Source organism: Mixophyes fleayi, chromosome 9 (assembly GCF_038048845.1).
Source record: "Mixophyes fleayi isolate aMixFle1 chromosome 9, aMixFle1.hap1, whole genome shotgun sequence".
Lineage (NCBI taxonomy): Eukaryota > Metazoa > Chordata > Amphibia > Anura > Limnodynastidae > Mixophyes > Mixophyes fleayi.
In genome coordinates this window covers 118571586-118594299 of record NC_134410.1, presented here as the reverse complement: position 1 = coordinate 118594299, position 22714 = coordinate 118571586, and the positions used below count along the sequence as shown (strand labels likewise).

General features: G+C 41.0%; 1 protein-coding gene across 11 annotated transcripts in view; it reads right to left on the bottom strand.

Moving 5' to 3' along the window:
• Positions 1–22095, bottom strand: part of PRRC2B (proline rich coiled-coil 2B) — a 64417-nt gene extending 42322 nt beyond the window's left edge. For 10 of the 11 annotated variants that reach the window (XM_075185248.1, XM_075185252.1, XM_075185249.1 and 7 more), the window contains exon 1: positions 21926–22094. The gene's annotated coding sequence lies outside the window, so the exon portion shown is untranslated. Of the gene's footprint in view, positions 1–21925 lie in introns of all 11 variants that reach the window. The other variant, XM_075185257.1, reaches the window with a different exon arrangement.
• Positions 22096–22714: the final 619 nt, after the last annotated feature.

Here is a 22714-nt window from a genome sequence, read left to right as displayed (position 1 = left end):
ACTTTTTACGCCTTGGAAAACGGGAACAATTGAATATGCCCCTAATAGCAGTTAATTTTAAGATTATACACATACAAGAGCACTTTTATCATGTCCATTCAGCGTCAACAGAAATCCTATGCAAATGCAGTAATGTCTTGGTCTAAACCAGTTGTAACCTACTGAGCACACAAAGGGAAACCAGTGTAAATTGTACGCCTCTCGGCACTTCAGGAGCTCGGCCAGTTGATGGATAGGATGAATTTACTGGTGTTTTTGCTTAACCCCAGTGACAGAAATCAAAAAAAGGTCTACAGGCAATATTCCCGGCCAGCTGATCAAATATGAAAATTGATCTACGTCATAAGAGCCGCCTGTGGCAGTGAACAGATAAGGTTCTATTGTTTAGCACTTATTTATACAACCATTGTGCTTCAAGATCGAGGAAACGTCACAGAAACGACGACAAAAATAATAAATAATAATAATAAAAAATATATAATAAATTACAAAAAAAACGTTATTCATAACTGCCGATATTTTAAATTACACATATTTGAAATAGGTCGTCTTTCCAAAGAGCTCAACCGACCATCTTGTTTATATATTAAAAAACATTCCCCCTCCCATTCATATGACAGGGCTCATATTTAAAAATGGCCTAGAAAACAAATGAGTAATTTATTGCAGGCAGAATGTATCTTCAGTTTGGGGAGGATTGTGACCAAGGGTGGGTATACCCTACAGAAAATTTCTCCCAAAGCGATATCTATAACGATTTTACCAACAACAAAGTGCCGATCAGCATGAAGATCATGTGTACACACTATATACGTTGTACAAGATTTATCTTCAGATCTGTGCTCTTCATCTGTCATTACCATAAGACTAAAAGATTGTGACTGTAAACTCCATGGAGATTTATGGACACTGCTGGTTATGATCATACACACTACAGAACTGGAACAACATTGTTCCATGGTTTATAGAGATTTGCAGTCCGGTTACAAAAATCAGACGATATGATGTACTTTGGAACGATAAAACCATAATTGTGGGAGCGTACACACTAATGCAATATCAGATCTAACTGGCACTATAAATCAGGTGAAAAATCTATAGTGTGTTCCCAGCCTTCATCAATACAATACGCCTATATCTTGTGTATCCACAAAGAGAAGGAAAAAAAGCCTAAAGATTGATACATAAAACCTTTCAACACAGCTAAAAATTAAAGCACTCAATTACAACACAGCTGTACAGACCAAACTAGAGGATACACCCCAGTGACCAGGCTGCTGAGATAGACAGGTCAGCCTCATCAAGCAAATTAAAATGCTTCTCCATGGAATTCTACTGTAACTAAGTAACCAGATTTAATAATGTTTTGGCTGCAGAAAGTAAAAAGACATCAGTGGGGACCCTCCCCCTCTTTCCTTTCTATCAATTGATATTTAATTTAATTTAGTCACCAAATTCTCAATGTATTTGGGATTTACAAATGAAGACAGTCCTACAGAACTCCAAAACTAGACTTTGTCAATTAAACTGAACATACTAATGGAAAGGAAACTAAGAATAATCACATTATTACTCCCCCAAATGAGCACAATACAATGGTTTCCCAAAAGGGGGGAAAAAGTGGTAATCCGTGCACACTTAATCGGGACAAGAACCAATTGTTAAGCGACAATCCTTGACCCAGAAACACCAAAGCATCTCTATGGCCTGCATTAAAGTTTAACGCTCACCCTTCAAATAAATAGGGTTCAATTAATACATGTTATTTCATGGAGATATTGTCTTACAGGGTTCCTTTAACTTTAGGCGCTACACCCACAGCGTACAGATCACCCATTGTCAACAAACTTTATGGGCCTGAGCTTTGAGGTCCAGTTTTGCAGCCAGAAATCCCTGCACGCGAGGTTCACATTGGGGGCCTCACGGGGGAATGGAGGCGCCCTTAGCCCAGGGGCCTTCATTCCCATAATCCGGCCCTGCGTACATGTATTTCCACCATCTAGCCCAGTGTTTCTCAACTGCAGTCCTCAGGAACCCCTAGCAGTACATGTTTTCCATATCTCCTTGCTGGACCACAGGTGTATTCATTACTGACTGACTGACACAGTGTAGCAGGTGGTATAATTATTTCACTGGTCACCTGGCAATCCTGCACTGTTAGTGGGTCCTGAGGACTGGAGTTGAGAAACACTGATCTAGCCCAAGGTTTCCCAAACCCAGTCCTCAGGGCTCCCCAACAGTGCAGGTTTTCTGGATCACGTGACATAATTAGGACCACCTGTGGATCTGTTACAATGTATCAGTCAGTAATGAATACACCTGTGCTCCAGCAAGGAGATGTGTAAAACCTGCACTGTTAGGGAGCCCTGAGGACTGGGTTTGGGAAACCCTGATCTAGCTGATACCGTGGTCCATAACTAGGTAACCCAAATCAGGCCAATCAAGTGATCACCAAGTGATAGCTCCTTAGAAGGCAATCTAAGCCCATATTTATTTTATTTAATCTTTAATGTCTGCTCATCTGGGTGTTCCCCAGTATATAAACCAACAAGATGAGAGGGGGGTGTTCAATGTTAGTGACAACTCTAAATGTATCAAGCCCAGCTGCCCAAATTGTTCAGAAAATAAGTGAATAGTAACTGGAATGTATACTACTGGTCAGGTGCAGTTAAACAATCTGGACAGTTCAGAAGATAAAACGGATGCGTGCTGGGCACCCTAAAAATGTGCACATACATGGACCTCTCTAATCAAGTGACTAGGGGGGGAGGGGGGGCAATTTATTTGAGAACTACTAAACCAGCTGAACATATCTGCACTCCACTGGCTGGTCTCTGTACACTTAATACTGATAAAGCAAGCTGTAAATGAGTGACAGAATCTGTTGCAAATTGAAGCCATAAAACCACTACAACAACATCATCAGTTTAGCTTTATTGCTGACAATATATTCTACTTTCAAATAAGCTTACATTATTTAAAAAAAAAAAAAAAAAAATACATACAGAATTTTTTTGACACCAGATCAATATTAAATAGTTAACACTTGTATCCTATGTACCATTTGCTCCAGAAAAAAATAATTCTTTAGCATTTCAAGCTGTCACGCCTGCTCCCTACTAGACCTTCAGAACTACAGCGAAGCAGCACAGTCTATACAAATGGGGGTTAGCAGGGTAATTTAGCAGGTAAATAAAGGTATGGCTGCCACACCTTCAGGAAAATTGATAGATTAACGCAGTGTTTCCTAGCTCCAGTCCTCACACCCCCCCCCCCCCCCCTTCCCCTTACAGCTCATGTTTTGTGGATTTCTGTCTGCGGAACAGGTAGGATACCGTATATACTTGAGTATAAGCCAACCCAAATATAAGCCGAGGCACCTAATTTTACCACAAAAAAATTGGGAAAACTTATTAGTCATGTACAAGCCTAGGGTGGGAAATGACTTGCGTCTTTTAATAAACTCAGGTTCCCAAAATGTCTCCAAATGTACCAAAAATCAACAACCACATTAGTAAGGTGTATATAGCGTGTATATATAGGGGCGTATTCAATTGTTAGCGGTAACACTGATAAACGAGCGCTCAAAAAATCTTAGCGTTAATACGGTAATTACTCGCGGAATTTCAGCTTGCTGCTCCCTGAGCTGCGAGCTGAAATTTCGCGAGTAAACTACCGTATTAACGCTTTTCGCGCGCAATATTACCATATAAACGGTAATATTTTTTGAGCGCTTACGCTAACAATTGAATACGCCCCATATAGTGTAGTGTTCACATGGGATAACAGATGCTACAATTTGGAAAATATTGGAGAGGATATGTTTGTCATTAATAATTACTAGATAAACTGCTCACCCCAGGTACTGCGCCCGTCTCCTACTAGGCTGCCTTTAGAGCAGTACACACATCTTGCATCTGTTTCTCATTGACGAGGAGCTCTGGATGTGTCCCCCTGTGTTTACTCTCCTCTGTGCCTGGGAGGGAGGGATTTTCTTCAGCCCTTAACTTCCGCAGTGGAACGCATGTGCGTTCCACTAACAGGAAGTTCGGCATTTGGAACACAGATGCCGAACTTCCTGTCAGTGGAAGTTAAGGGCTGAGGGACCGGAGAACAGGGACTCACTCGAGTATAAGCCGAGGGGGGCTTATTCAGCATAAAAAAAAATGTGCTGAAAAAGTCAGCTTATACTCGAGTATATACGGTAATTACTGTAGACTACGTCACCTGTGTATGATTAAAAAAATCCTGAAAACATGATCTGTTGGGGGGGATGAGTGAGGACCGCAGTTTAGAAACTCAGCCCTAAAGTAAATAGTTTTGTTTTTTGTTTGTTTGTTTTTTTTAGAAATCTTTATTTTCAATGGTTAATCAAGAAAATACAAAACATAAACACGATACTATGTAACAAACATGGTAACACCAAAACAGTAATTGCAAAGTGTCAATTTCAAGAAAGACATTAGGCAAAATAAAGTTAAAATAAATAGATAAAATGAATGACCACTTTTTATAATTTAGAGAATGGTATTGAAAGTAGAATGCAAAAACAAAAAGGATTGTAGGGACGGGGAGGGGGGGGGGGCACGAAGTTAAACACTGCGAATTTTCAGAGGGTAGTTAGGGTGTAACAACCCAAGAAGGAGAGGCATCTATTGGGTGGGCTGCGGTCATCGCACATGGGTCTAGATAGAAGATCAGGTTGAAGCGCATTTTCCGCGCTTAGCCCTGGAGCCCAGACTTGGTTGAAGACATGGCCTCTATCATGGAGGTAGTACGTAATCTCCTCCATGGCAGCTTTGGTATTTTTTTTTTTTTACTTCTAGACAATCCCTCCAATGCAGTACCTCTAAAAGGTGATGGAAAATCTTCAAGACATTTTGGACAAAACCTGGCCAATACACCTAAATTACCAGCCCTGCATTGGTTAAGGGAATCCCGAAAACAAGGCCTGCTGAGAGGTACTGAGGGAGATTTGCAGCTTCAGCACACAGTAAATCCTCACTAAAATATGAGGGTAATGGAACCATCACCAGCAAGTTAGTGGCTACACTTACAATAAAAGAACAAGCTGTCACAAATATACCAAAGAAATGTTCTGACAGCCGATACACTCATCGCTCTGCGTCATCAACACCACTTCCTGGAAGTAACGTAACAAGAACACACTCAATGACATGATAAACATGTTCTTAGACCCTCTCTCCGAGTACAAACCGGTATCCAGGCAACCAGCACCCACCTCTCAGCCCCCACCAGCTTCACATACACACTGGAAGAGTCTGGTGCGCCAGCTACGAGATCCCATCCCTACACAACGCTGTATGAGGATACAAACCCACCAAGCTGCAGCAAATCAATCAGGAGGGTGATAATACCCCAAAGATGTAGCCCCATTGCAATGTAGAACAGACATACCGGCTGTAACTGCCTAAAAGCTATAAATCTACTATGTATCGCTGTCAGAGGAAGTATATGTTTATGATCTGCTTTCCTGTTATTGTGTTTAGTAGAGGGGGGGGGGACCCAGGATAGTTAAAGAAATCTGTCTAGAGATACAAAAACACACAATTTATTATACACAAGACATAAGGAATACCAGGGAATTACAGGTTTAAAACCCCATGTTCCCAGGTGCACAGCAAGTCACGGATTCTGTCTGCTGCTGCTATCAGTGCAAGAATCTACAAAGATTCACTATAACCCCCATCCCCCATCACACACAGGCTGTAACAGAGCTCAGTGCACCCGAGCAGAAATCTATTTTCACATTAACGACAAGAGAAAACTATAGCATACATTATAGGAAGGGTATGGAAGAGGAGGGGTGACTCACAAGTGTCTGCAATGCCATCTCCAACCCAAAGTGTGAAAACTGTCTAATACAAAACATCTTCCAAGGTCACTCAGCAGGAGAGGATGGTAATTATAAAACCGCTTGTCCCAAAAGCTAAAAAGAATACAGGCCTCAGCTCCCGGCCACGCCCTCCGCAGCCGGGGAGGTTAATTACATTTAATAAACCGAAAACCTGCAAGATGCCATCTGCACAGCATGCAGAGAGATGGGTGCGAGCGCATTGATCAAGGACAGTTTATGTTTCAGTAAGTGAAAACAGACAGAGAGAGAAAACAAAATTAGAAGAAAGAAACAGGCGCCTGTGTATCCCCAGGGAACTTGTGTTATCTACGGAAGCTGCTGGCAATACATGGGGGGGGGGGGGGGAGAGATAGGCCACAAAAAGCAGCTACAATCAGTTACTAGCAAGCAATCTACCATGTCATATACATACATTTTTATTTATATTTTCTCTGCAATGTTGATCATGGTTTATATATAGAAAGTAACACTGCAGTAGAATGCAAAGCACAAGTATCCAATTCTAGATCTATGTCATAATCCATCTTAGAGAAGTAATGAGTTTTATTAACCCATTTGCATTTTGGGACAATTGAGTCTTTATTCTGACAATGGGATGCTAAGAAAGTACGCACCACTTCAATAAGGCCCGATGGCCATTCCAGGAATTAATCTTCAGGCGCAATGCCAAATCTGGTCCTACCCGATATATAAATGTTGGTTCACAGATCAAATAAAGGGCTGAATCTGGCATGGTTGTAAGGAATATGTTTAAGTCAGCTAGTAGCACCATGACTAGCACTTAACCTCATCTATCAAGCTGTCAGATCTCACAAGCTTACAGATTGTAAGCTTGCGAGCAGGGTCCTCTTACCTCTCTGTCTGTATTACCCAGTATTGTTTCATTACTGTGTTTTCAATTGTTAAAGCTCTACGGAATATGCTGGCGCTATATACATGTTGATAATGAGGTGCTGAATTATGTTATTGTGCAACCGTCCAATAGCTTCTGAGCGGCTCAAGGTTCTCACTCCTTACGATCCCAAAATGAAGTGGACGTAATATGTAAACGGGTGGCAAAGTCTTGCAAATAAGCAGCCTACATGACCCCTATGCACGTACAAGAATGCGATTTGCACCAAATAATCTCCATTTGTTTATTTAAACCAGTGTGAATGGGCCACTCGTTAACAGTTCACAACACATCACTTAGAACTAGATCTTGAAGATTTAGTAGATTGATGGGCAATCTAAATCACCTTTATTGATCACAACCCGCAAATACTATGCACCACACATAGGGCCCGATAGTTGATGAAAGTTAAAGGGGCTCATACATGTAGATGTTAAATTGTGTTCAAAACCTTGTAGTTTGTCCTCACGTTAACGGAGCGTTATAAGCACATTTCACAGACGCATCATTAAGCTTCCCTGCAGCACAGTGTACTATGCAATTCGTAAGTATTACCAAAGATCTCCATTGCATCAAGATTTAATTCTTGCAGGCAATGTCAAAATTGCCTCATAGCAAAGCACTTGGCAGTAAAGGTATGTGTATAGGTCCATTCCCTTACATTATTTTTGTGACCATCCACATTAAAGCGCTGTAAACCAAACTTAGGGCTAGATTTACTAAGCTGCGGGTTTGAAAAAGTGGGGATGTTGCCTATAGCAACCAATAAGATTCTAGCTTTCATTTATTTAGTACTTTCTACAAAATGAGAGCTAGAATCTGATTGGTTGCTATAGGCAACATCCCCACTTTTGCAAACCCGCAGCTTAGTAAATCTAGCTCTTAGTCTTTTCAGAGGGGACCAGTTTGGCTACTAACAATGATCAGATAGAATTGGAGACCGATGAAAATCTAGTTTATTTTCTCCAAACTGAACAAAGTCAGACTGCAATCTAATATATGGGAGAAATAATTTGATGGAATCCCTCTACACCAGGCCTGGCTATGCTGTTGCTCTCCAGATGTTGGGAAACTACAAGCCCCAGAAGGCTTTGCCAGTAGATAGCCTTCCGATAACTGGTATGGTATGTTGGTTTGACAATACCTGGAGAGAGACAATGTATGAAACCAATTAGGTCCCCAGTTGCCTAGGCTGCCATTTTATTGTTTTTGTCCTCGAAGCTGGAAATGTATCCCAATTTCAGCATACTACGCCCCTTAAGAAAATCAGACCTTGACTTTAGGGCCGATCAACAGGATCTTTTTTTGGCTTCCCTGGGGTCATTTAGTGCAGTCAGAAGATGGATAGCAGTCATCTTCTAATAGACATAGAAACTACTAAATAGCCAAAATATTTATTGCTGAAAAATGTAAAACCAGTATCTTACTTTTGGTAGAAAATTAAGCAGGCTCTGCATATATATCTAGAGAAAAAAAATTAAGTTACCCTTTGGGCAGACAAAAGATAGCACAATCTCTGGTCCATTTGATTAAAGCGCCCTATACACCCATCTGTCCAGTTGATGCATCCAACCTACCATGCTCCTTCCATGTAAAATCACACAATTTTATTGTAGCTCACACCCCTTAACCCTGTGAAATCACGACCGTACCATGAAAATCGACACTGCTGGAGGTATGCACACGTTCCCCCACAAGTTGGCCAACAGCACTCGCATGTAAAAAGTAATACTTCTCTCAAAGTGTGAGAGATCAGGACCATACAAAGTGCAGAAGTACAGACACACTAGGGATCCAGGTATTTCCAACCTCCAAGCCTGAGGCATCGAATAGATTTACATAGCTGAAATATGTACCCCTGGGGATGGAGGGGAGGTGGAGGGCTGGACTATAGAGCAGAGATGGGCAAAAGTAGAATTCAGGAGCCAGTCAGTGAAATCTAGGAGCTATCTGGAGCTTTTAAAGGAGCTAAAAGATGATGTGTATCCACTTCTATAACAGAGAGGGGATTTCAACGTTAAGAACCACCAGTCATTACATAGGCACATTGGCTACCAGGAATTTGCTCAGTCCTGTTTTAAAAAGAAGCTAAAACTTCTAAACGTAATCTTAAAAAAACCACACACCCCCCCAACATTGTCAGTGGATGATTTTTGCAGTAAGAAATTCCTTCCACCCTTGCCTTGTACTTTCACATGAAAAGTACAGCACAAAGCAGTTCAGAGTTTGTTTTGTTTTCATTTGAGCTTGTGTTAACTTGTTTTAAAACACACACACTAAAAAAAAAAATGGAGTAAAGCAACTTGACAACTACATAGTTTCCACATGCCTGAAATAAATTAATGGGATGGTTCCATTTTCTGCTGTAAAGGGGGCAGAAAACCCTAAAGCTAGTTTAATTTGCTTTCTTTTTTTTTTTTTTTTTTTTATTTACTGCTGGCGTTTTACTTTTGGGTGCCATTTCTAATGATGTTCACGGATGCACATCCTGCCTAGTTTTACCGTAAACACTGGTTTCTTTGCATCTAGGCAGAATTTGTTACCCTTTAAAAACAACAAACAAGCTGAACAGTGTCATTTCCACAGACAACACAAACACTGCTTAGCAGATATTGAGGCTTTAGTGTATATTACAGAGAAACCAGGAGGCTTCATGCCCATCTAGCAAAAAGTATAGACCAATAAAATAAACAATAACTGTAAAGGTGGCATGCTCGTTACTGCACTAGCTACAAACATGGCCTGGTGACTGGATCATGGCCCTCTCTCTTTTGGAGATGCCTCCCCAATGCATCTTCCAGGAGCATACAAACTGGTTCCTGGAGATTATAATGCTCACTCGCAGCATTAAAACACAATGTGCTATTACAAAGGTCAGCATTACACCTCTGTACCTGCTGCTGTCAAAACTAGGGTTTCACTACAGGAGAGAGATAGCAGGGACGCAAACTGCTTGGAAAGCTGCAAGGTGCAATGTGAATGAAGGCTGTGCAGCCTTTCAAAGGGGCCACACAGAGGAAGGAGGGGAGGCCACAGTGTGCTCCCCTCCTCCTCCAGGCAAGCTGTGTGACCTCCCTCCACTGTGCAGAGGCGGATATGCGCAAGTTACCTGCAGGGGTGGGTGGGGATGCGACGCAGGTAAAGGCTTGGCGGACCTTTGGGCTGCTTGTTGCCCACCGCGTGGAACAGCGTGATCATCATCAATATTTATTTATACAGTGCCAGCAAAATTCCGTAGCGCTTTACAATTGGGAACAAACATTAATAAAACAATACTGGGTAATACCTTTCAGAAGGTAACGATGCAATACTGGAAAAGTTCTGCGCTACTTAGAGAAATTTGAATTAAGGGGGGGTGGGCAGGGCTGAGGGGCTCATCCTCTAACAAGTTTGACAAAAAGGACTTTTATGAAACTTATACTGAACCTAGTAACCTTAATAATACGGATAATATCTGTGTACCTAATACATAAAGCCAACACCTATATAACCATTACTGATCTGAAGGGACTGAACAGCTGTGCATACTCTGAGGGATTTTGTTTATTTCTTGAAATATTACAGCCCAAGCACTTAGGGGGCAATTAAATGTTATGAAATTAATGGTGAGACGCTCATCTTGTAAAAACTAGTCCATCGTGCTCCCTTATCTGACCATGGAGAAATCAGCAGCAATCCCATATGTACACGACATAAATAAAACCATTCCCCGGGACACACAATTGTAATCTGTACGATTTAACTGTTAATCTTAGTAGAACAATTTAGCTGGGTTACAAGATGCCGGTACCGTCTTACGGTAGCTTAGGCACTGGTTTCTCCAGTTCTGGTCATGGCTAATTGGTCCCTGTAATGTTCAATATAGATTGTTACACCTCACACACATACTGTTCTTGACTTGGTTACATAAACCGTAGGGACATAATGCGGAGATTCCAGTGGACATCCCTCTAGCACACCACTCCCTACGTTACAATATATTTTCCTGTTCTGACTTTGGATTTAAACAAACAGGATGGATAATCATCATCTATTTAAATAGCACCACTAATTCCGCAGCGCTGTACAGAGAACTCACTCACATCAGTCCCTGCCCTATTGGAGCTTACAGTCTAAATTCTCCAACATACACACACACACGGGTAAATTTTTTGGTAGCGGCCAATTAACCTACCAGTATGTTTTTGGAGTGTGGGAGGAAACCGGAGCACCCGGAGGAAACCCACGCAAACACGGGGAGAACATACAAACTCCACACAGATAAGGTCCACAATTTTCTTGGTTCATGCAATTGCTGCTATCAGGAATTACAAGAAGCATGCTTGAAGATTTTGATTTAAAGATGCTAAAAGTTAGAAGGAGTAGGCTTATCAAAAAACAATTATGGTTTCAAATAGGTAACGAGTTAGGTAACCTCAGGACCAGTCTACATTTTTTTAGGCTAAGTTCACTAGGTTTTAACCCCGTTTCTAGATCTTCCTGCAGAAACTCCAAGATCGTAAGGATATTTACAGTACCTGGGTCTATACCAGCAGTTCCCAAACTGGGAGCTGCAACCAGGGCAGGCCATTGAGCAGGGGAAGCCAAGCGCTCCCCTCTGCCTGCCGTCCCCCGCTGGAGGGGGAGAACTTATATGGCACTCGACACCCTCCTCTGTAGCTCGTTTGCACTGACTGACGTCATCACGCCCACATTTGACACAGGTGCGACGGAGGGGCCTAGTGTGATGGAGGTACCAAAAGTACAAGGGGCACATCCTTGGATTTATGTCCATTATTTTTGCAAACAACTTAATAAATATTTCTGTCTTGACCTAAATACTTAATACGTTATTTTGACCCAACTGCTTAAAAAAACGGGACTGCTGTGTAATTATTTTGACTTAGGTGTGCCTTAAAAAAAATAAAAAAATGGAGACCTTAAGGGTGCCTCAAATGGAGAAAGTTGGGAACCACTGATCTAAACAGTGTTCTCCTGTTCCACAAGAGGAATCATTTCTGTACTTTGAGTTAAGTAGAGTTTGGAAGGGACCAGGCTTCCTGCGCTCTCCAGGGTATCAAATCACCCTGCAAACAGCATTTTCTTCCAGATCTGTCTCTCAGCTTCCACGTCATCAGTTAATTGAACATCCACATGAAGCACTGGATCTTATAAGATAAGCTCCTTAGACATCAGTGCTCTTATATCACCAAGATTTTCAGGACAAAGACCTTCCTCTTTGACCAAGATAGAGAGAGGACTTATCACCTCATCCCATAATTTGTTTAACACCCTCGATACTAAAGGGTAGAGGGCATAAGATAGGCAGAAACCCCCATTTACAGTGGACCTTCTCTGTGGTTTAATTAGATATCATGTAACATCTCAGAAAATCTTGTGGTTTAGAGACCGGTTTCACAGGTCATCTGTTGACTGAAGTAGTCTGCCAAGATGTTCAACTTCTTCAAGAACAATGCCGAGAGGGACCGAGCATTCACCTCAGACCTACAAAACAACTTCTCAGTCACATTTATGAAGCATTTGCTCAGAGTGTGTCCACAAAAAGTGATATGCCAGAGTTCAGTGGTTCCTCTACTCCTAGAGGTTCCCTGTGGTTAGAGGAGAATTTCTTCTGTCATTCCACAGGCAATGAAAGTCCCTCCCCTCCTACATGGGCTCCCCATACTGAATTTATGGCATCTGTTGTGATAATGATGTTCTTTATTGACCATGGAACCCTCTCCCCAGTTTTTTATGACTTTTCCACCAGTCTAGAGAAAGTCTAGTCTTTCTTGATAATCGATTTCCCACAACCACCAAGTGACCTCTTATTCTAAGTTTAGATGATTAAGGCTGCAGGGGTCTTGAATGAAACTGGGTAAATTTCCCTGCCGGTATGCAAGCGGTTATCGGACCCTGCACTGATACTCCCTGCCTTAAAAAACCCATGTTCTCCCTCTAGCCATAACCCCGCAGGTGCTCCGGGGAGCCATTTTTCTCCATGACTTCGCCTGCTTGTGTCCTCCAGCTCACAGACTCTTGTATTTGAAATATTCTCAATAATCCCTGTATGATAAAGTGTCAGAGGGCTACTAAACTTAAAACACAAACCAATGTGCTATAAAACATATGTGTAAATCTTCCAAGCTTGGACAGAGTTGAACAGCAAAACTGGTGAACCTAGCATTGCAAACTGGGCAGATCAAGTCTTATTGGGCCGTCCTTTAGGGTAGGTGTGAACAATAATGTGGAACCCAGGCGTTAGTTAACCAAACCGAAGAACCAACAAGATCTTTGAAAGCTGCACCGCCGCCTACGAAACATTTTTTCCTAAAGTTACCCCTCCCGCTCGCCATAGCCCGCTACATGCAGTCGTTTATCCAGGGGGCTGTCTGTTCAGAAATACAGAAATCAGTAAAGTCATTTTGTTAGCCATCTTTAAATGACTGCGGAGATGAGCAGAACACAAAATCACAAGCGACTTATGATTGGGTTTTTCTACTGACCCTCCCCAGGATCCATCTGGGGCGGAGAGAGGAACAGTTGCACGTACTCCTGGGGTTATGGTTTGGAGAGAAGGGAGTGCTAAGGACCAAAAAATAAAAAAATAATTAAAAAAAAACAATGTGCAGCTTTGAGCATAGGGAAGATGCGCTTCTACTGATTTCAATACAAATGACTCAAATAAAATGTTAGATTACAGCAATATATTTTATCGGTTTATTGACTACATGGCTCTTGGGATTTCTCCAGCTTTGTTATTTAGAGGGTCCAACTTACCCATCTGCCAATGGCCGCAAACTCCGATATGGTCTTCGACAGATAGGGTTTTCTCCCCGATGACTTAAAAATCAACAAATGTTTCAAGGTCTGGTCATTTTAGAGGCAAAACACAGCTCACTTAGGGGAGAAACACCTAATCAAGCGAGAAAAGCAGCACATGTGAAAACCTTTATTTCACATACAAGTTTCGGTAAGCTCCGGATAGTTCACTCACAGATGTTGAAGTCCGCAGACTAAACAAATATCATTCCCATCTACTAGGTGTGATACCATTCATGTTTGTAGATGCTTGCATATGGTATTTACCCCAATCCACACCCATGTACATAGACAGATAATAGCAATCACTAACCAACAGTAAACAAAGAAAGGAGTCTGCAGTAAGTTGAAAGCTGCAGGAATATATGTTTTTAATAAAGTATTTTTATTGCGATTTTTTTAATTACAGGAAAATATGTTTAAATATATGCAGTTTGCTAATATGCCAATTTAACCCCACCCCCACCGCTATAGCCACCTACTGAGCTTAGACTAGAGATCAAACTTCAATCAGAAACACAGGAAAGCAATCTACGATTGCCATCCTCATCATGACACCCTTAGTTATGTCAGTCATGTCTCCCGCATGAGAAAATATAGGTCTACCAAGAACCAGACCATTTCAGTCACAGTGCCCCTAGTGGTTGAGCATGTAATAACATACACTGTATAAGAGGTGCATAAATAGTTGTAGAAATTGATAGATCAGCGGTACCCCAAGTGTGCGCCGCGACTCCCAGGGGTGCCGCGGCTAGGGCAAAAAACTAAATACTTAACAATTCAGCAGCACCCGGGACCCAGCATCCTCCTTCCTGTTCTCTTCTCACTAAATGTTGGGTGTGACGCCATCACGTCCGATATTCAGTGAGGAGCAGCAGGACATAGGAGCCGGAAGAAAGACGAAAAAGAAATTAAGAACAAGGTAAGTAAAGGAACGGAGGTGTTAATGGTGATAGGAAACTGCAATGGGTGGGGGCACAGTGCGAGCGGTGAAGGGGGCACAGTGCTATGAGTTTTGAACATATTGTTTTTATTGTGTTTGATCTTATTCCTCTTAATGATAGCTGTATTTGACAAATATAATTAAAAAAAAAAAAAAAAAAAAACTATAAAAATATTATTTTCCCTTAGATTTATGTGTATTATTTATGCAAACAAACTTAATGAGTATTTATATCCTGATCTAAATACCTATTACGTTATTTTGACCCAACTACTTATAAAACAGGACTGCTCCGTAATTATTTTGGAGGGGTGCCTTGAAAAAAATAATGGAGACCCCCCAAGGGTGCAGTGAACTGAAAAAGATTGGTGGGAACCACTCAGCGAGATCTCTATGTTTCTCTCTTCAAAACAGAAAAGCAAAGCTACAAGTACATACATTAGGTATCCAGTAGATGTTAGAAGACCCATGGGTTGTCTTATTCTTGTTTTGTTTCTTATTTTTTTTTGGGAGGGAGGGGGTTAAGTAGGCAAATAAACCATGAAGAAACCACATTTTAATTTTTTACGTTTACTGCCCATAAATTAGAACAATATATATAGTTTTGGTGTCATGCATAATGCATTTTTGCTTGGTTTCTCTTTATGGCAAAATACTTAATTATAACATGTGGCTATCAGTGTTCTCCCCAGAGAATGTTACCAGCCGGGTGGCATTAAGAAGCAGCCGGATGGGGGCAGTGTAATACTTTGCATTAACAAGAAAAAAAATGTAGGAAGTTATTGCCCACACCTGCCAGAACTGATCAGTGGTCTAACGCACTGTAGTGCTCTCATAGTGCCTGTTCTAAAAGAAGAAACAATGGTTTATTCTATTATAATAGGACTCTTGGGTTCCGAGAGCCGGGTGGAGCACCCAGGAAATAGGTGCTGGAGAGAACACTGCTGACTTTCAGATTAGGGGGTTTATTTGGTAAACTGCGGGTTTGAAAAAGTGGAGATGTTGCCTATAGCAACCAGATTCCAGCTATCATTTATTTAGTACATTCTACAAAACGACAGCTATAATCTGATTGGTTGCTATAGGCACCATCTCCACTTTTTCAAACCTGCAGTTTAGTAAATATATCCCTAAGATATCAACACAAGTCTGAGACATTGCTTAGACAGGACTCTTGTTTTATTGTATTCTGAACAATTATACCTATATCTTATGCGGATTAATTCGGCAACAAATGCACTGCTTGCTACCAAATATTGTCATTGTATAGGTCCCTAATTGTTAAAAGAATGACAATATTTGGAGACCAATCAATTCTTTTATATTGTACAATGCTAAATAAAAATATTTTAGAAAAAAATATATATATTTTTTTTTTTTAGTTTTTGGACTATGATACCAAAACAAATCTCTAAATATCCCAAATAAATATAAAATTACCTTTATTTATTTATTTTAACGGTCTCCCTGGGTTATTAAAACCATTCCTGTTTCTCTACCTATGTCAAGACGACTTTAATTTTACTTAGGAGTACTAAACAAATGCATAGAGTGATTTTCCAGGATTGCTCCAATGATATAAAAAGGAACCATGAGAGAAAAAGAAAAAAAAGTTAGAAAGTTTGTGTGTTAATTGCATAGGTAGCTCTAGCTAATGAACATAAAACAAAAATTTGTCAACAGTCTATCAAACAAAACAAAAAAAAATTCAAAATTACACAAATATAAAAATTAGGTTGGGTGGGTTTAAATGAGAAAACCTCTGGTCTGGAAGAGGTTACTCTCTCCATTATTCAAACACTAAGTGTATATATATAATATATATATATATATATATATATATATATATATATATATATATATATATATATATATATATATATATATATATATATATATATAGCAGAATGGTGGCTTAGTGGTTAGCACTTCTGCTTCACAGCACTGGGGTCATGAGTTCAATTCCTGACCATGGCCTTATCTGTGTGGAGTTTGTATGTTCTCCCCGTGTTTGCATGGGTTTCCTCCCACACTCCAAAAACATACTGGTAGGTTAATTGGCTGCTATCAAATTGACCCTAGTCTCTGTGTGTGTGTGTGTTAGGGAATTTAGACTGTAAGCTCCAATGGGGCAGGGACTGATGTGAATGAGTTCTCTGTGCAGCGCTGTGGAATTAGTGGCGCCATATAAATAAATGAGAGGAGATTATATATATATATATATATATATATATATCATTTATTTTTTACCAGGAGAAGTCCAAATACATCCAAGCACAAAGCAAGGAGTCTTCCCGTGGGATATCATTTGTCTGTGAATGTAAACTTTTACTACTTTATCCGGTTAGATGCAAACAAAGCGCAGCTTATCAACCAGACCTCTGCCATCTGCTCATTAGAGGGAGACAGGAAAAATTGTATGAATATAAATAATGTAATTGATTGCGGATCTTCAACCGGTCTTCGCATGCATACAAGCAGTTTCCAATCAGTCAGGGAGCCGCTGAGAGCAGGAGAAACGCAGCATGCACTGATAGGTGCTGCAGCATCTACAAGTGACACGTTTATTGTACCAACAGCCCCAGTCTACACTGTCTCAATCAATTATACCCCAATTAACACTTTCGGTAGCAGGACTGCTGACTTCACACGTCAGGTGGCTGAACCAGTTTACACATTTTTGAATGTGTCAATTAAACATGGATTACACACCAAAATCCATTGCACCCCCCACCAAAGATTTTCAGAAATGAAACGTTTTATAGAATTTAAAAACCAGTATCCATCATTTTGTATACCACACTATGCTTCTACAAAAGGTCACAAAGACATTGTTTTCATCTATAAACACATGTCATATATGCTATACATAGAACTTTATATTGTGAACAGTTCAGAAGTGCTACATCCAGGTTTGAACTTGTACACAAGCTACAAGAAAGCAAAATTGTGAATAGAAAAAGTTACACTAAACTAGGAATGGCCAAACTGTGGCTCTCAAGGTGTTGTGAAACTACAAGTCCCAGCACGCCCTGTGTATCCACTGGAAGTGAATGCTCGGGCTTGTAGTTTCACAACACATCACAGGTTGGTTGGGCCTGCACTAAATCAATTCTGTCCTTTGATCACAATGCTCTTGAATAAGCCCGGGGAGCGACCAATCAGAAGCTATCCTTTTATTTCCACAAGGGTGAACCAAGTTCATCGTAGACCCATGTCCTCAGGGGGCAACATCTGCCGCCCCCCCCCCCCCCGTAGGTAACAAGGTACAAGCATGTATTGCAGAGGTGCTCATAACCGCGGTCCTCAAGAGCTACCAGCAGGTCATCGTTTCAGGATTTCAGTCTGTAGTAAAAGGTGGCCTAATTACTGATCCAGAACAATAGATCACCTGTGTATGATTAAAGAAATCCTACAAACATGAACTGTTGGTAGCTCTTAAGGACCGAGTTTGAGCACCTCTGCTCTACTGGCTCAGGCAGGCATCAAAAGGCCATCGTTTATTTTCAGCAAGCAAGACCACGCAGGCCCCGAACATGAAAAAGACTAAGCTGCCACACTTTTGGGTCCACTGAAATTGGAAAGAGTCATTGTAGCAACCCATTCCGGTCATCCACCCTCTCCTATGAGCAGTCAGCTGCAATAGAATACAGGTGGACAAGCCCTTTAAAAGGACACTGAAGTCAACCACTTCTCAGCCCGAAACGCACAGCAAATGTAAAACTTTTATCGGGCGATTAGCTGCTTTATTTAAATATCTGGTGAGGGTTATTAGTACAGACTTGTATTTAAGGTTTGGTGGCTTTCAAACTCCACACTAGTACCCGTCATTTCCAGGAATCATAATCCTGGCTCACAGCACACACAATAATCCAATTTATGAAACCTGGCCAAATTATTCATTTTGCAAAAATGTTTTCTCTAGTTACTCACAATATAAAACACATTCAATATAATCCACAGAGAACTAAAATAGAAGTAATAGAATCATGCAGGTCTAACACACAGTACTAGAGATGGTCTTTGTGTGGGTAACGGTTTATTGGAGTTGTACTTTAAGTAGCCCGTAACACTCAAATGCCAGCAAAATAATAAAGACACTTAAATGTTTTGGCTTTTTAGATTAGGTGTTTCTATAGGATATAGTTAGGACTAATTATGCACTGGATTTGCAATTTAGTGTTACAGATGTTGGGATTTTTTTTATTTATTTTTTTAAACGCAATGATGTATATAATATTTCTGCTGCAGTAGGTTACCTAGCACCTATAATGGTGTTACTGTGCCTAGCATGTTCTTGAGATCCATTTGTTTTGTTCCATAATCCTGTATCTCTCCGCACAGCCGTTGTCAGCCTTATCTGTGTTTGATAATCACCTTGTAATCGAATAGTCTGGAGTGTGACATAGTAAAAGGTTGGTTTGTTATTATTGCAATATATTCCCCTCCCCATACCAGAGACACATGAGGATGCCATGAGATAAATCGCCCGCTCTGGCACCAGTAAACTGACTTATCCTTGCCTGGGCAAAGGGACACTGGGCACCTGCCCCTGGATCAGAGTGGACAAGCTGGGGCAGACAGTCCACAGCAGTTATAACATCTCAAGACCATTATAACAGGATAGAATACTAGCAAGTGATACTCACGGAGAACTGTTATGTTTTATGCACACAACGATAGGAAACTGTACCATTATCGATGTTAGACAGTGTTTCACTTGTGAGTGCAGGACCACTGTCTCACCATAGGCTGCAGACATATCTAGAGAACATCAGTTAGCTAGTAGTAGTACCAAGTAGCAATTGTCTGCAGCACAGCAAGACTGGATACAAAATACAGAACATTTCTCCCGACGCAATATCGATAATGATTTTACCAACGACTGAAAGTCCCGATCAACATGCCGACTCCTGTGTACACATTGTACACGTTTTACCAACAGATCTGTGCTCTTCATCTGTCATAACCATCGGCTGAAAAGATTGGGACTCTGCACACTCCATAGAGATCTATGGACACTGCCGGTCCTGAGTGCATACACACTGCAGAATTGGAACGACATTGTTCCATTGTTGAACGAGATTTTTATTCCATTTATAAAATTAAGCGATAGGATATGCTTTGGAGTGGTAAAACCATGATCAATGGAGCATACACACTAAGGCGATATTAGACCTGCCGGCTGTTTATTGGGTGAAAAAACTGTATTGTGTACCCCAACCTAGGAAGTGAGAGGGGCAGGGAAGGAAGGGTAGATACAACAGAACTAACAATTATGGATTTTGTACAAATCTGTACACACACACAAATGTAAAATCACCAGGAGTATGAATGGACAGTGTCCTCCAGTTAGCGTACCCACGCGATTCACATGCCCCGAACCTTCGAAATGATAGACTTATGAGATTGCACCAAAAAAAAAACAGCGTAGACAAAAAGTACAGTTTAATACACAAGAATTGACGGTCAATTAGTTGTGACTAATGCTAAGATGTCCATTAATGTCAAGAGGTCCTCCTTCCAAAATTTATGGAAGTGCAAAGCCACACCCCCACTCATAATGTACGTTGTATACTGCGTGAAAAACAATGCAATGGATTGTTGGCAACATACAAGACATTCACTCAAGCCGAGCAGCGTAAATATTTTTGTTTGTTAAACAGGTGACACAATGTGAAAGTTACCACAAGTTCACACAGCAGAAGAGAACTTCCTGGCCAACAAAAACAACTTACTGGGAGGATGATACATTAAGCACTTGTCATTCAATTTATAAGAAGATGCAGGCATACTACAATACAAAATTAAAAAACAAAACAAATACAGTAGGAACTAAAAATACTCAATTAAACATTGTATAAATATTGATCCCCCCTATACTAGTATGGCATATACTCTAAATATAAAATGGAATAGTTCATAGTCTAGACCAGAGATAGCGCCCCCCCATAACAAAACAAAGTCCCAGTATGCCTTTAGCTGTCTGGGCATGCTTGGACTTTTAGTTCCACCATGGGCTGCCACTCACTTACCTAGAGTTACCTACAACATATGTAACCTGACTGTACCAACACAGGGTTAGCATTGATCTAGGAAAAGCCAGGGTACCAACATCCAACCACTCGCCGCATCTCCTCTGTCATTACATCATAAACTTGGAACATTCACAGCAAAAAGAAAAAAAAAAAGCAAGTTGCCAAGATTTGCTCAAATCTGCCAACGGTACTAAATCAAGAGGAGACCTCCAATCACGTACCAAGCGGAAACACCGAAAAAAAAAAAAAGCCAACATCAGAGGTCACGCAACCCCTTGTTTTGCTAACCTACATCACCGGAAGTCAAAACGGGTTTGTAGATTTAAAAGCTTACATAGGTCTGTTAGAAATAAAAAAAAAAATACACGTAGCTTTAAAAGCATCTACTCCACCAAGCAGACACCTATATTAAGTAGCCTGGGGAACAAGTAGAGCATTTATTAGAATATACACTTCATTTAACCCTTGCAGGGGGGGGGGGGGGGGGGGTGTCTGCAGCACATTAGTCAATGACATTATTTCCAAAAACAGATAGTAGAGATAGGATACGGTTCAGCAAAATATTTATTAATCACATGCATAATAAAAATGACAGATACAATGTGCTATTTACATGATTGTGTGTGTATATATATATATATATATATATATATATATATATATATATATATATATATATACATATACATATACACACACACAAACACACACACACACACAAGAAAACGGATACTCTGCACTCTCCAAACACATAATTAATGCTGTACATATATATATATATATATATATATATATATATATATATATATATATACACATATACATATGCACACACATACACACTTATACATATATATTACACACAATTATAAACAGAAAATATTAAACTAGGCATGCAGATCTAAGAAAGATGAGTGAAAAAAAACAACCTCCACTTGATCAGACAGTGTATATATATATATATATATATATATATATATAGGCTAGATCATATATGCAAGCTGTAGTATATCCAATATACAAGCTCTAATGCATCTACAACACAATATGATATTAGGGTAAGACCCCTTATATGGCTCCCAGCCCTCTGGGCCCATCAGTCCTCACCCCCAGCAGTACACAGGGGTACAAGTATGGGGGGTGCACAGGTTGGGGATGATACCTGGGGGTGTAGGGGGCCCGGGGAGGTGGAGGCCTGAGAGCAGACACCCTGAGACACCCGGCTACCTCTGATAACAACCCCCAAGCACTCAGCCCAGGTAAGCAGGCCGTCTCCCCGGTCCACCTCCAGGAAAGATGGAGGAGGAAGATGGCTGCTGGGCCTGAGCGAACAAAGGACGCCCCTGAGAGCCGCCCCAGCCACCAATACCGACCTGGTGTGATTGCGGTGCCTCTGCCGGTAAGTGCTGTGTGCTGCCGGGGCGGGGATGGGCTGTCGGTGCGCAGGATGGAGACGGATGCAGGCGGCGGGGGCTTCGCCTTTCTCCTCCGTCTTTCTCGCCGAGGATTTTTTTTTTTCTTCTTTCTATTTTTTTTTTTTTTTTTTTCCTTCTCCTCACAGGCTCCACCCCCCTACTCAGCTGTCAATCATCCAACTACAAACCCGAAAGGACCAGAAGCGAAGCGAACAGCGGCCTCCACTGGCACCCGTTGGAACTACAACAATAACAACCCCTTCGTCTACCATTCCCCTGGGGGTTACCATGGTAACGTGTTTGAGTTGTAGTAGATAAATGTCGGGGTTTGTAACGTAGAATATTTTTTTACTCTCCCACTACAACTTGTTTATTTTTTCCACAAAATTGTCGAATTGTTCCCCACTAGTTATTATGCATAGTTGACAACATTTGAATATTACTCAGATTGTGTCGTTGTGCCAGTTCAGTATGCCACCCTCCCGGATGCCGCCTCTCCTTCTTGTAAGTGATTCATGTATTCGCAGCAATAAGAGTCCATACTTGCCAACTCTCCCTGAATGTCAGGGAGACTCCCTGAAATAGGGGTGATTTCCCTCACTCCCTGAAGAGTCTGGCATTCTCCCTGATGCTGAGCCAGTACAAGACGTGGTTGGCTTTGCCATCTGTGGCATGATGACACAGTTCAGAAATTGTGTCCTATGTCCATGTATTGATGCCTATGGACGTGGCCATTTTCATGGAGAC